Source organism: Cladophialophora bantiana (assembly GCF_000835475.1).
Source record: "Cladophialophora bantiana CBS 173.52 unplaced genomic scaffold supercont1.15, whole genome shotgun sequence".
NCBI classification, from domain to species: domain Eukaryota; kingdom Fungi; phylum Ascomycota; class Eurotiomycetes; order Chaetothyriales; family Herpotrichiellaceae; genus Cladophialophora; species Cladophialophora bantiana.
This window is the reverse complement of record NW_015971589.1, coordinates 134,435-149,887: the sequence shown is the minus strand read 5'-3', so window position 1 is coordinate 149,887 and position 15,453 is coordinate 134,435.

Sequence of the window (15,453 nt, the reverse complement as noted above, 5' to 3'; positions counted from 1 at the left end):
TAGAAACTCTTTCTTTCTAGTTAAAAAAGAAAAAATCTAGGGAATATCGACTAATAATTACTACTTAGAACATTAATTCGATGATAATAAGAGACGCTAACTTATCTCCTTCTTCGAACGACTTTACTAAAGAATTCTTAGGGATGTGAATGACTTCCCTCTTAGACTAGCTTTCCGAATACGATTAAATAGAGCTCGTAAAGGAGAGCCGAGATCTTATGAGTATTTATACACCTATTGAGTTGGTTCGATGCGTAATATTATCTTAAGGAGCGACTAATTCTATGGCCCAGTTCGTACGCATTATAAATCGCATCTTGCACGAATAAATTCCGGAACGTATACAACTATTCTTAGATGATATCGCGGTAAAAGAACTAAAGACCGATTACGAATAGAAAGAAGTAGTTCTAGGAATGCGCCGCTTTATATTGAAGCATTTAACGAATCTCGACGAAGTGCTAACTAATCTCGAAAGGGTCGGCGCTACGATTATAGACTAGAAGCTATAGCTCTATATAAATGAAATCGAAGTAGTTAGGTATATCTACGATCGAGATAAACGATATTCTTAAGAATCGAAAACCGATAAGATTCGAAACTAATCTATCCCGACGAACTAACTAGAGCTCCGTAGCTTTCTTAGAATCTACGTATATTATCGTATCTAGATCTTTTATTTCGTAATCATTACTAAATCGTTATACGCCTTACTCCGAAAGAATATAGTTTAGATTTAGAAAAGAGTTTACGATGAAAGTATAAGCGCCTTAAAACTTATCTTATCGTCGCCTTCTACTTTAGTTAGCTTAAATTATAGTAAGAATAACGAATAGATTATTCTTATAGTTAACGCGAGCGGCCGAGGATAGGAAGGCGTAATTATATAAGTTAACCCGATTACCGGAATACGCCGAGCTATAAGATACGAGAGCGAAGTATAAGTAAAAGTCGAGCTAGAATACGATGTTCTTAAGAAAGAAGCTCGGGGATTACTAAAAGCTCTTAAGAAGTTTAAAAGATAATTATATACCGTACGCTTTATCGTAGAAACTAACGTAATAACTCTCGCTACTTAACTTAATTAATAATCGATAGATTTACTAGGAGTAGTAATTAATTAATAATTAGTCTAGATTCGTAAATTCGACTTTAATATATAATATATATTTAGTAAGAAAAATATAGTTACGAATACTCTATCTCGCCGTCCTCCGACCGAGAAAGATCTTAAAGAGACGAAGAGGGAAGAAGAGATTAATGATTAGATCGAGGCTAGAATACTAATCGTTCGCGGGAATATTCGTCCGATTAAATAGAACGCTACTCATCGGGATTTCGTAATGGTGTAATCGGTAGTAGTACGCGCGAGGAATCGATCCGCGAGCTTAGTAGTACCGCGCGTAGTCTAGCTCTTCGAAGATAAATACTCGGAAGGTTCGAAGTAGCTTACGAAGTATCTTTAAGATTAATAGCGTCCTTACGGAATAAGTAATAAGGATTTCCGATAGTTATAAAAGAATTTAATGAACTTCTTCGTCCGCGGGGGCCATCTATTTAGAAAACTAATAGTGAATAGACTAAGTAGACGGGTGATTAATAATAATGCCGAGAAGAAGAGAATTCTCGAAGTAATGTATAATGATACTGAACACTTTAGACGTAAAGCCACACATCAGCGAGTAGCCGATCGTTATTTCTGGGAAGGTTAGTATCGGGACGTTAAGAAATTCGTTAAGACCTGCTCGGAATATTAGTTTCGCGAAAGTAGGAGATTATATAACGAGATGTTTCTAACATTAGTCGATATACGCTGAGAGTAGATTAGTATCGATTATACTCTAATACCGATGTCTTAAGAGAAAAGATATCTTATGGAAGCGCGAAGTAATATAAGCGGCTAGGTTAAATCTAGAGATATTATATCTATTAATAGTATAATAGTGACGAAGTTTCTATACGAAGAGATCATTTATCGTTATAGTTTATTTAGAAGATTAGTGTATAACGGCGGATCTAAGAATAAGAGATAGATGAAAGAACTCGCCGAAAAATATAGAATTAAACGCGTAATTACTTCGATCTACTATCCTTAGATAAATGAATAAGTAAAGGTAGAATATAGAGGTGTCACGAATACTCTTTTAAAAATATACTAAACGAATGAGGGAGATATATAGATATACTATCTTTATGCTATTCTTTAGATAGATCGAATAACTATTAAAGTCGACACCGGAATAATACTATACGAGATCGAATTCTTAGATAGACCGATTCTATCGATTAAGCTTAAGATTATAATCTAGAATATTATAAATTAGAATGAGATTATCGATACTATAGACTTAATTACTATAAGGGCCCGGGCTCTCGAAAGACGAAGTAAAGATCTAGAAGAGGTAGTAGCTTATCTAAATAGAATGCGAAGACTTAGGAAGAAATATTTCGATAAACGGTATAGTTTATATTTCGAACTCTTTAAAGTAAATATATTAGTTCTTAGTTATAACACCGTAGAATTAATGAATATATCTATAGAAAAGAAGTTAGTCTTTCGATGATTTAGGCTATTTAAAATTATGAAAGCGAATTAAGAGAAGAGTACGTATACGTTGGCGGAGCTTAATGGGGCCCGGCTAAGTAGTACGTATACTATTAGTCGCCTAAAGAGATTCTATTCGAGATTAGCGGACTTTCTAGCCGATGTACCTTCATTACTAGGAGACTTCGCCGACGACGAAGAGTAATAACGAATAATAACTCCGAATTCGTCGTACTTAGCGAAGGCGAAAGATTCTATAGACGTAGAGTTCTCTTCCTCGGAGCGAGGAGAAACCTACTTACGCCGTAGCCGTAGACTTCGAAATAGAGCGACGAGGCCGCCACCCTTAATAGTGATAGTCGAAATTCCCCCTATAACTAACTAAATACGGAGAGAGTATAATGATTTAAATATTCTAGGAGAATCTTTTAAGAAATGAACTATATAGGGTTCGTTACTATCTCTTTCGCTCTACTATTACGAAGCGATAGGGAAGATAACGCTCTAAATTTAAAGGCTTACGGAAAGTTTATACGGAAGAGAACGACGATGAGTATAGCCTTGCGCTCGGACCGAACTACGATGCGTCTAAATCTACGACCCTATTAGCTCCGGAACCTCGCTAATAAAAAGAAGGAGGGAGGGAATGAAGTATCGTAAATCGTTGGGCCGTAAAGAAAATACTACGAACGTAAGGAAGTAAGCGCGTACTCTAATTAGCTAAATTTATCTAAACACTATATAGGGAAAAATAAAGTACGCTAATTAGCTAAAATTTTACGGCTATCGGAGTAGCCGTTCCCGCCTAAAACGTTAAAAGATAAAGCGAATATTATGGCCCGAAGTATACTTCCACCGGAAAGTAATAACGCTAGAGAATAAGAGCTTTAAGAATCCTCGCTCACTAAGTAAGAATATCGTAAGGCCTTTATAGATAACTAAAAGATTAGTTATAGATAAGATAAATTAAATAGTCGTATAGACTAAAGATAGCGGGGAAGATATATATTAGTGATACTATTAGTAACGATACTATCACTAGAAAGTTAAGTCTAGTATAGAATTAGTTTAGAGAGATAATCTAAAACGTAAAATACCGGGGTTTTACTATAGAGACGCCGGGATATATATACTTCTACTAGAGATAGGTATAAGTATCTAGTTCTTATCTTTCTATTAACTTTTCTTTCGATTACGATTCTATGACTTAATTCTCCGTTAATTATATTATTTTAAATCATTCTAGACTCTCTCGACTCGTTCTTTACTCTTAAAATTATCTTTCTAAGTAAGATTCTAAAAGTGTAAGTCTAGAAATCTTTACATAACTTTATTATTAAGTTTAGTATTTCGACGACGGTAGTTCGGACCGAATTATCTTTTTCTTTTCTTTCTTTCTTCTCGGGTTCTTAGCTTAATAATTTACTACGTTATTAAGATATTCGGAAATTCTAGGCTACTTTTACCGAGACTTCTAATAATTTATCTAAATTCTACTTCTATAGCCGCTATTAGTAGGGATACTAAATATTAAGTATCTAATACCGGAATCGTCGAAAACTAGTCTATTCTCACTATTAAATACCTAGACTATATTAGAGAAGTTACGCTCGAAGAAGCTATAGCTACTATGAATTAGGATAACGCGAATCGGGTTAAAGACTTCTATGGCTCTCTTAAATTAAAATATCGGTAAATGAGCGAGATCCGCGACTTTATGGCCTAACGAGTCTACGACCTCACTAAAGATCTTCTAAATGTCCGTGTAGAGTTTTAAAAATGCTCTGATCTATACGCTAAAAAGAAAGAGTTTAATAATAGACGAAATCGTCGCGTAGAGATACGTAATAAGCTACTCTCTAAATACGGCCGAATAAATGATATAAGTCTCTTTAATTATAAGTATAGAGAGAGAGGCGTTCCCATTCCGCGCGGAGAATTCGTGAAGCTTTTTACTTAGACGTTAGTAGAATTCTTTAATAAATTAATTATTCTATACGGAGGGGATATGACTATACTCTTGAACTAGTATTAATTCGCTCGGAAACACCCACTCTAGTATAACGTAACCTCTCTTCGACTACTGTAAGTCGCCTCGCATAAAATGATAGTCCATCTAGCCCGAATTCGATAGAATCGACACTATAATACTTCGCCGTATCTAGTTACGGGGAACATTTAGATCGTTCTCGACGGTAAAATATTTAACGATAATGGGCGAATCGCTGAGCGTAATCGTCCTAAGTAATTAGAGATACTTAGTCGGTACGAATTTATAGAAGCGGCTAGACTATACTAGATAGGCGTTCTTTCTATAAACTATAATAATCTAATTATATCCGAAGAAAAACCTAGGCTAGTAGCACCACTTACTACGTAAGGTTTAATCACTAAGAACGTTTTAGGCTCGGGAGTTCATCGACTTATCACTTATTCTAGCACTAATAATCTTCCTATATCTCGAACTACGAATTTCGCCGGCCTTATCGGTTCTTCTAATACTCCCGTAAGACGTCCGAATACGCGGACTACCCGAGGCGGTCGGACTTCTATTCCTACGGCCCCTACTACGTCTACTTCCATTACCCTAATTTCTATACGACTATAATAAAGCGCCCTTTCGATACGGCCTAGTTCAACGAGTGTAGAACGAGAAAGTTTAATATAGCTCACGAAACCGGAAGAAGAACGCTCTATTCTTAGGAGTCGCGAATAGATAAATTAAATAAGAAATAATTCGATTAATATCTTAGACGTTATAAAGAGATCGCGACTATAGACGGTGACCCCTAGTCTAGGCTCCGTAGCTCTAAGTCCCGGCTATAATCTAAGTGTAAAGAAGCCGAGAATTTTAGAACTCTTCTACGGAATCGAGATTAAATAGTAACTTATAAACTAGAGAATACGTATTACTAGTTCTTCCGGAGCCGTCCCATTACTATACTCCCTTAGAAGAGATACGCTCGATAACTTACCGAATTCGATTCCGAATTCTAGAAGCTCTATCGTGTTCGCGTAATTAATAATTTAGAAGTATATAAGATAGACGAACTATGAAAGGGATGCACCCTTAGTTAGCCGTGAAGATATATAACGATACCACGAATTCGGAGCTAAAAAGATGATTAACGTATTAAGCTTACTTACTAGGTATATATCTAAACGATATATATCCGCCTATCTATATATAGTCGAGAAAGGAATCGCCTTACACCTAGAAGAATTAAAAAGAATCGCTGCGCCTCATAAAGATTCTATGAAGAATCTCGAATAATTAATAAAGCAGTGAGAAGAAAGGTTCGGAACGATAAATTACTGGGTTCTACCTAGTCATCCCGACTATAAGGCTATCGATGTCTCGAGTAGTGCTCTTCGGAGCGCCCTACTAGGTCCTAGACATAACGGATGGGTTAATTAGTCTTTCATCGATGCGGGAATTATAGTAAGTCGGAAAGAATTATATATAAGATATACCATTATCTTAGGCGCCGCGTTCCTTTTCTAGATTAACTAATGTAGGAACGCAAACGCATTAGTGAAATTTAAAGCCTAGGGAAACGTTGACGATGGTATAAGACGACTCATTATCTTTAACGACGACTTAATAGATAAAGGGCACCATTAGTTAATCTTCATAGCCGATGAGATAACGTAATCGTACTCGGTCATTAATTCGACATAAGGTAGATTAGATACAACTAAGATAGTACTCGATTTCTTCGTTCGATAGTTAAAGAATAGCGTTTTTAGTATTTTACTCCGGGAAATACGCCTTAAATCTAATCTTCAGTAGGACACCAGTAGTTATAGGCTCTAGGTGATTAAGAATTCTCTAGCGATCATTAATGCGGAAACTTACGAGACGGCTCGCTTATAAATAGTCTTATCTAATACTTAAGTCGATATCGAGGATCGTTTTACTATCGCCCTAGAGATCTATAAGATAATTATGCGTGAACCGAAGCGTAGTGAAGATTTAGGGGCGTTAAAGAGCTCGAGTTCGAAGAGATTAGATGGGAGATAATTGAATAACTTCGTAGAGCGTTTAAAGGACATAAAGAAGAATTAATGTTTCCGAGAAGGATAGACGAAGATTATAGTTAAGTCTTAAGCGAGGTCGTTAAGAAAGCGAGCGATAATGGGAGGAATATAATGGGAGAAGTTAGAAGTGGTGAATAGAGTTATAATTAGCTGGGGCGCCGACCCTAGACTATAATTCTTCTTATATAGTTCTGGGGGACTATCTTTTATATAATATATAAGTAATTAAGTTACTAATAGAGAGGACTTCCTCTAGTTAAGTGTGCGCGTTAAGAAGAGACTATACCTACCGCCGTATGAGTTAATGTTCATAGCTAGTAATCTCGCTCTAGTTCACTATATCTTCGTTAATTTCGTAAGGCTACGACTTATCTAATTAAAACCGAAGTCGAGACTAACTATACTTACTATCGTCTTCTTTTATTAGAATTACTAAAGACTTATATAGATAAGATTTAAAAAAAATAAAATTTAATAAATCGAAAGCCGGAGAATTCGAACTTTTAGAAATACTAGAATTAGATAAAAGAACTATAAGATATTAATAATGAAAATAAGAAATTTACGTAAGAAGTACTTAACGAGGAGTTCTAAGAACTGGCGTACGAAAGGGAGACTCGACCCTTAGTCGTTCGAAAGAAAGAATCGTAAGAATAACGTCGTCGTAACGACCGTACGGACAGTAAAACGAAGTTCGATAGAAATGCTCCGTCGCTGGTAAATCGACCTTCTATCTCTAAGAGAAATAATTAATCGGTGAAGAAATTATTCCGTTTAATAAGAGTATTAATACTATCGATCTAGACGCGAGACGCTATTACTCTAGACTTTATAACTCAACTAATTAAGGCATTAAAGAGCGTTCCTTAGGAAGCGATCTAGTCTTTACGCGACTAGTAATCTTAGAATCGTTCGATTCGGTTCGGAGAAATATCGTAGTACTACGATAGATAGTTTAGTCGACGGGGTTCGAACTTAAGTAATTCTAGAGAAAATTATTTTCTTTATAACTAGCCGGGATACGTACTACGAGATAACTCTTAGTAGATATACTAAAAAGCTATAAAAGCGTTATATCTTAATCCGGAATATAGAATCGCTCTTAGAAAGTTCCGAGATTAAGATCGTTCTTTATCTACTCTACTAATTCCTACGAGAGAGATAAAGATAAAAAGATTAGAATGGGTTACGCGAGAGATCGATAAGAATTCGGGAGTTACGTTCGGATAGCCTTATAGTATACGAGATCTTAATTCTACGTCACTAGAAGCGAGATTAAGTATTGTCTACGTAGTCGAATCGAGATTTAATTACGCTGCCCTAAACGACTCCGAAGATAATTTCCGTATCTCGAATACTGTAGATCTAAAAGGAATTTATGTGGACTAGTTTTAAAGTGAAGCTTACGTAGATACCCTAGGAAAGCGCTTAGCCTCTTAATAAGACGAATATACGTAAGCGAAATACCCTCGAATTAGAGCTTACGAACCTTCGGTAGAAGGACCGAGACGATATACAACGCGACGGGCGAGATTCAATAGAGAAATCGTATATAACGGAATCGTAGATAAATCGCTAGATCTAATTAGCTCGACTAATTAGAGGCCGAGAATTTCCCTATATAATGTATAGGAAGAGCGGTTATATAACTCGATATCCTAGAATACTATGATGAGAGATTCACTAGGGCCCTCTTAGCCTCGTTAGATATTATTACGTCCCCGGACTATAAAAGAGACTACGTACGGACCGCCTAGATCTAGGCCTCTTCGAAAGATATTATTATAGAATCTAAATAGTGTCGGAAAGATCGTAAATTATCTATTAAACTAAGAGATCTTAATTCGGATGGGGGACTTACTATTGATAAAAGAGATTCGGAATAAGTAGTTTTCCCGTAAACATTAATATTACGACGAAGATAAGTAAGAGCTCGTTCATTAAGGTTATACCCCGAGAGGCAGCGGCGTAAGACTTACGTAAGCGAAAGGGAAACTTACTACTAAAGTCGGTACGATGTAAATAAATTTATTAGTGAATCGCCCGATTCGCCTAAGACTATACTATAGTGAGTGCCTCTATCTATCTATAAAGATAAGAGGCCGATATAAAGACTCCTTACTAAATACTAGAGTCGAGATTAATCTAATGACTCTCGCCCTAGTTAAAGAGATAAGACTATCTTAATATATATAAAAAGCTAAGTTTATCTACGACGTCGTAGACTTTAACGACGACCGAGAAAAGTTTATAAAAATAATTAAAGATTTTATAGTTAGCATCGCTAGGATCGAGGTCTTAATAAATATCTATATAACGAATACTATGAACCCAACGTATCGTTTTATCTTAGGAAGACCATTTTAGAAGGTAGCTTAAGAATTAGTCTAGGAAAAGAACGAGAATACTTATATTATGGGTTTAATGAATAGCTACGTCGATAAGAGAGTATAAATAGTCGCATAAACTACTTCTAACTTCGATAAGAATCGAGATATATTTACGATATTCGAGCTTATATACTTAGCCTCTTTAAAAGGCTAAGCGAGTATAAGACGATAAAGAAGCTCGTACTCACGTTAATAAGGGCTTAGAAGAAACCTAGGACGCTAGCCCTCGACTTTAAGATAGACTAGAATAGCAATCTAATCTCGGTAACGAATTCTTTCGTAATGAGCGACGACGACCTCTAGGAGCTACAATTCTTAGCTAGACCTTTCGACGTATAGGATGATAAGTAATTCGTGAGATCGTCGAGGCTAGTTAACGACGAAGCCTTAAGGTAAGACCTAGAAAATAAATAGCGATATAAACGTCTTAGATCTAAGCGGCCGTTAGAAGCTCGGATTAATACCCTCTATAAGAGAAAAGCTAATAAGGTGAGGTCTATAAATACCGATCGATAGGACGGCTTAACACCTAGAGAATCACTAGACTAGAGAGTAAAGGTCATTACGAAGAAATAAGCTACGTTTAACGGACGATCGTACCGATTCTCTAAATAAATACACCCTAGACTTATAATATTTTCTCACGGAGAACGCCTAATACCGGAGTGCCTAGAAAAGCTAATCATCGGACCTAACTTAACACCCCTTAAGAAGAAAGTCTTAGTGGAAATTCTATATAACCGGGAAGGCGCTTTAGCCTAGGATATTAAAGAGATTAGAAGGATTCATCACAATATAGCGCCGCCTTAGGCGATCCGAACTATATTGTATATTCTATAGTAGACGAAGAGTTTCCTAGTCCCTAAGGCACTTAAGTCGATCGTAATTAAGCTAGTTAAGAATAAGATTTAGTCGCGTCTCTTCGAGTTTAGTTATGGCTCGTATAGAAACCTCTTCTTTCTAGTTAAAAAGAAAAAGTCTAGAGAATATCGACTAATGATTACTACTTAGAATATTAATTCGGTGATAATAAGAAATACTAACTTACTCTCTTCTTCGGACGACTTTACTAAAGAATTCTTAGGGATGTAGATAACTTCTCTCCTAGACTAGCTTTCCGGATACGATTAAATAGAGCTCGTAAAGAAGAGCCGAGATCTCACGGATATTTATATACTCATTAAGTTAGTTCGATACGTAATATTACCTTAAGGAGCGACTAATTCTATAGTCTAGTTTATACGTATTATAAATCGTATCTTGCACGAATAAATTCCGGAACGTACACGATTATTCTTAAATAATATCGCGGTAAAAGAACTAAAGACCGATTACGAATAGAAAGAAGTAGTTCTAGGAATGCGCCGCTTTATATTAGAGTATTTAACGAATCTAGACGAGGTGCTAACTAACCTCGAAAGGGCCGGCGCTACGATTATAGACTAGAAGCTATAGCTCTATATAAATGAAATCGAAGTAGTCGGGTACGTCTACGATTAAGATAAACGATATTCTTAAGAATCGAAGACCGATAAAATTCAAAACTAGTCTATTTCGACGAACTAACTAGAGCTTCGTAGCTTTCTTAGAATCTACGTATATTATCGTATCTAGATCTTTTATTTCGTAATTATTACTAAACCGTTATACGTCTTACTTCGAAAGAATATAGTTTAGATCTAGGAAAGAGCTTACGATAAAAGTATAAGCGCCTTAAAACTTATCTTATCGTCGTCTTCTACTCTAGTTAGCTTAGATTATAGTGAGAGTAGCGGATAGATTATTCTTATAGTTAACGCGAGCGGCTGAGAATAAGAAGACGTAATTATATAAGTTAATCTAATCATCGAAATACGCTAAGCTATAAAATACGAGAGCGAAGTGTAGGTAAAAGCCGAGCTAAAATACGATACTCTTAAGAAAGAAGCTCGGGGATTACTAAAAGCTCTTAAGAAGTTTAAAAGATAGTTATATACCGTACGCTTTATCGTAGAAACTAACGTAATGACTCTCGCTACGTAACTTAATCGATAATCGATAAATTTACTAGGAGTAGTGATTAATTAATAGTTAGCCTAGATTCGTAAATTTAATTTTAATATATAATATATACTTAGTAAGAAAAATATAGTTACGGATACTCTATCTCGTCGTTCTCTAATCGAGAAAGATCTTAAAGAGGCGGAGAGAGAAGAAGAGATTAACGATTAGATCGAGGCGAGAATACTAATCGTTCGCGGAAATATTCGTTCGATTAAATAGAACGCTACTCGCCGAGATTTCGTAATAGTGCGACCGGCAGTAGTACGCGCGAGGAATCGATTTACGAGCTCTATAGTATCGCGCGTAGTTTAGCTCTTCGAAGATAAATACTCGGAAGATTTAAAGTAGCTTACGAAGTATCTTTAAGATTAATAGCGTCCTTACGAAATGAGTAATAAGGATTTCCGATAGTTATAAAAGAATTTAATAAACTTCTTCGTTCGCGGGGGCTATCTATTTAGAAAACTAATAGTGAATAGACTAAGTAGACGGGTGGTTAATAATGATGCCGAGAAGAAGAGAATCCTCGAAGTAATGTATAATGATACTAGACACTTTAAACGTAAAGCTATATATTAGCGAGTAACCGATCGTTATTTCTAGGAGAGTTAGTATCGGGACGTTTAGAAATTCGTTAAGACCTATCTAGAATATTAGTTCCGCGAAAGTAGGAGATTATATAACGAGATGTTTCTAATATTAGTCGATATACGCTAAGAGTAGATTAGTGTTAATTATATTTTAATACCGATGTCTTAAGGGAAAAGATATCTTGTGGAAGCGCGAAGTAATATAAGCGGCTAGGTTAAATCTAGAGATATTATATCTACTAATAGTGTAATAGTGACGAAGTTTCTATACGAAGAGATCATTTATCGTTATAGTCTATTTAGAAGATTAGTGTATAACGACGGACCTAAGAATAAGAGATGAGTAAAAGAACTCGCCGAAAAATATAGAATTAAACGCGTAATTACTTCGGCCTACTACTCTTAGATAAATGAATAAGTAAAGATAGAATATAGAGATATTACGAATACTCTTTTAAAAATATACTAAACGAATGAAGAAGGTATATAGATATACTATCTTTATACTATTCTTTAGGTAGACCGAATAACTATTAAAGTCGATATCGGGATAACACTATACGAGATTAAATTCTTAGATAGATCGATTCTATCGATTAAGCTTAAGATTACGACCTAGAATATTATGAATTAAAATGAGATTATCGATACTATAGACTTAATTATTATAAGGGCCCGGGCCCTCGAAAGACGAAGTAAAGACCTAGAAGAGGTAGTAGCTTATCTAAATAGAATACGAAGGCTCGGGAAGAAATATTTCGATAAGCGGTATAGTTTATATCTCGGACTATTTAAAGTGAGTATACTAGTTCTTAGTTATAACATCGTAAGATTAATAAATATATCTATAGAAAAGAAATTAGTCTTTCGATAATTTAAGTCGTTTAAAATTATAGAAGCGAATTAAGAGAAGAGTACGTATACGTTAGCGGAGCTCGATGGGGCCCGGCTAAGTAGTACGTATACTATTAGTCGCCTAAAGAGATTCTATTCGAGATCAGCGAACTTTCTAGCCGATGTATCTTTATTACTAGAAGACTTCGCCGACGACGAAGAGTAATAACGGATAATAACTTCGGATTCGCCGTACTTAGCGGAGACGAAAGATTCTATAGACGTAGAGTCCTCTTTCTCGGAGTAGAGAGAAATCTACTTACGCCGTAGCCGTAGACTTCGAAATAAGGCGACGAGATCGTCACCCTTAATAGTGATAGTCGAAATTCCCTCTATAATCGACTAAATACGGAGAGAGTATAATAGTTTAAATATTCTAGGAGAATTTTTTAAGAGATGAACTACGTAGAGTTCGTTACTATCTCTTTCACTTAGCTATTACGAAGCGGTAGAGAAGGTAACGCTCTAAATTTAAGGACTTACGGGAAGTTTATACGGAAGAGAACGGCGGTAAGTATAGTCTTACGCTCGAACTAAACTACGATGCGTCTAAATCTACGACCCTATTAACTCCGGAACCTCGCTAATAAAAAGAAGAAGGGAGGGAATAAAGTATCGTAAATCGTTTAGCCGTAAAGAAAACACTACGAACGTAAGAAAGTAAGCGCGTACTCTAATTAGCTAAATTTATCTAAACACTATATAGAGAAAAATAAAGTACGTTAATTAGCTAAAATTTCACGGCTATCGGGGTAGCCGTTCCCGCCTAAAACGTTGAAAGATAAAGCGAATATTATGGTCCGAAGTATACTTTCACTAGAAAGTAATGACGCTAGGAAATAAGAACTTTAAGAATCCTTACTCACTAAGTAAGGATATCGTAAGGTCTTCATAGATAACTAAAAGATTAGTTATAGATAAGATAAATTAAATAGTCGTGTAGACTAAAGATAGCGAAGAAGATATATATTAGTGACACTACTAGTAACGATACTATCACTAGAAGGTCGAGTCTAGTACGGGATTAGTTTAGAGAGATAATCTAAAACGTAAAATATTGAGATTTTATTATAGAGACTCCGGAATATATATACTTCTACTAAAGATAGGTATAAATATCTAGTCCTTACCTTTCTATTAATCTTTCTTTCGATTACGATTCTACGACTTAATTCTCCGTTGCTTATATTATTTCGAATTATTCTAGACTCTCTCGACTCATTCTTTACTCTTAAAATTATCTTTCTAAGTGAGATTCTAAAAGTGTAAGCTTAGAAATCTTTATATAACTTTATTATTAAGTTTAGTATTTCAACGATAGTAGTTCGAACTAGATTATCTTTTTCTTTTCTTTTTTTCTTCTTAGTTTCTTATCTTAATAATTCACTACGTTATTAAGATATTCGGAAATTCTAGGTCACTTTTACCGAGACTTCTAATAATTCGTCTAAATCTTACTTCTATAACTACTATTAGTAGAGATACTAGATATTAAATATCTAATGCTGGAATCGTCGAAAATTAGTCTATTCTCACTATTAAACACCTAGATTATATTAGAGAAGTTACGCTTAAAGAAGCTATAGTTACTGTGAATTAGAATAATACGAATCGGGTTAAAGATTTCTATAGCTCTCTTAAATTAAAATATCGATAAATAGACGAAATTTACGACTTTATAATCTAATGAGTCTACGACCTCACTAAAGACCTTCTAAATGTCCGTATAGAGTTTTAAAAATACTCTAGTCTATACGCTAGAAAGAAAGAGTTTAATAATAGACGAAATCGTCGCGTAGAGGTACGTAATAAGTTACTCTCTAAATACGGCCGAATAAATAATATAAGTCTCTTTAATTATAAGTGTAGAGAGAGAGGCGTTCTCATTCCGCGCGGAGAATTCGTAAAGCTTCCTACTTAGACGTTAGTAAAATTCTTTAACGAATTAATTATTCTATACGGAGAGAATGTAACTACACTCTTAGATTAGTATTAATTCGCTCGGAAATATCTACTCTAGTATAACGTAATATCTCTTCGGCTACTATAAGTCGCCTCGCATGAAATGATAGCCCGTCTTGCCCGAATTCAATAGAATCGACACTATAATGCTTCGCCGCATCTAGTTACGGGGGATATTTAGATCGTCCTCGACGATAAAATACTTAACGATAATGGGCGAATCGCTGAGCGCAACCGTTCTAAGTAGTTAAAGATACTTAGTCGGTACGGATTTATAGAAGTGGCTAGGCTATACTGGGTAGACGTTCTTTCTATAAACTATGATAATCTAATTATATCCGAAGGAAAACCTAGATTAGTGGTACGACTCGCTACGTAAGATTTAATTACTAGGAACGTTTTAGGCTCGGGAGTTCATCGACTCATCACTCGTTCTAGTACTAGTAATCTCTCTATATCTCGAACGACGAATTTCGCCGACCTTATCGGTTCTTCTAATACTTCCGTAAGACGTCCGAATACGCGGACTACCCGAGACGATCGAACTTCTACTTCTACGGTCTTTACTACGTCTACTTCTATTACTCTAATTTCTATACGACTATAGTAAAGCGTCCTTTCGATACGGCCTAGTTTAACGAGTGTAGAATAAGAAAGTTTAATATAGCTTACGAAACTAGGAGAAGAACGCTCTATTCTTAGGAGTCGCGAATAAATAAATTAAATAAGAAATAATTCGATTAATATCTTAGGCGTTGTAAAGAGACCGCGACCATAGATAGTAACCCCTAGTCTAGGCTTCGTAGCTCTAAGTTCCGGCTATAATTTAAGTGTAAAGAAGCCGAGAATTTCGGAACTCTTTTATGGAATCGAGATCGGGTAGTAACTTATAAACTAAGGAATATATATTACTAGTTCTTCCGAAGCCGTTCCATTACTATACTTTCTCGGAAGAGATACGTTCGATAACTTATCGAATTTAATTCCG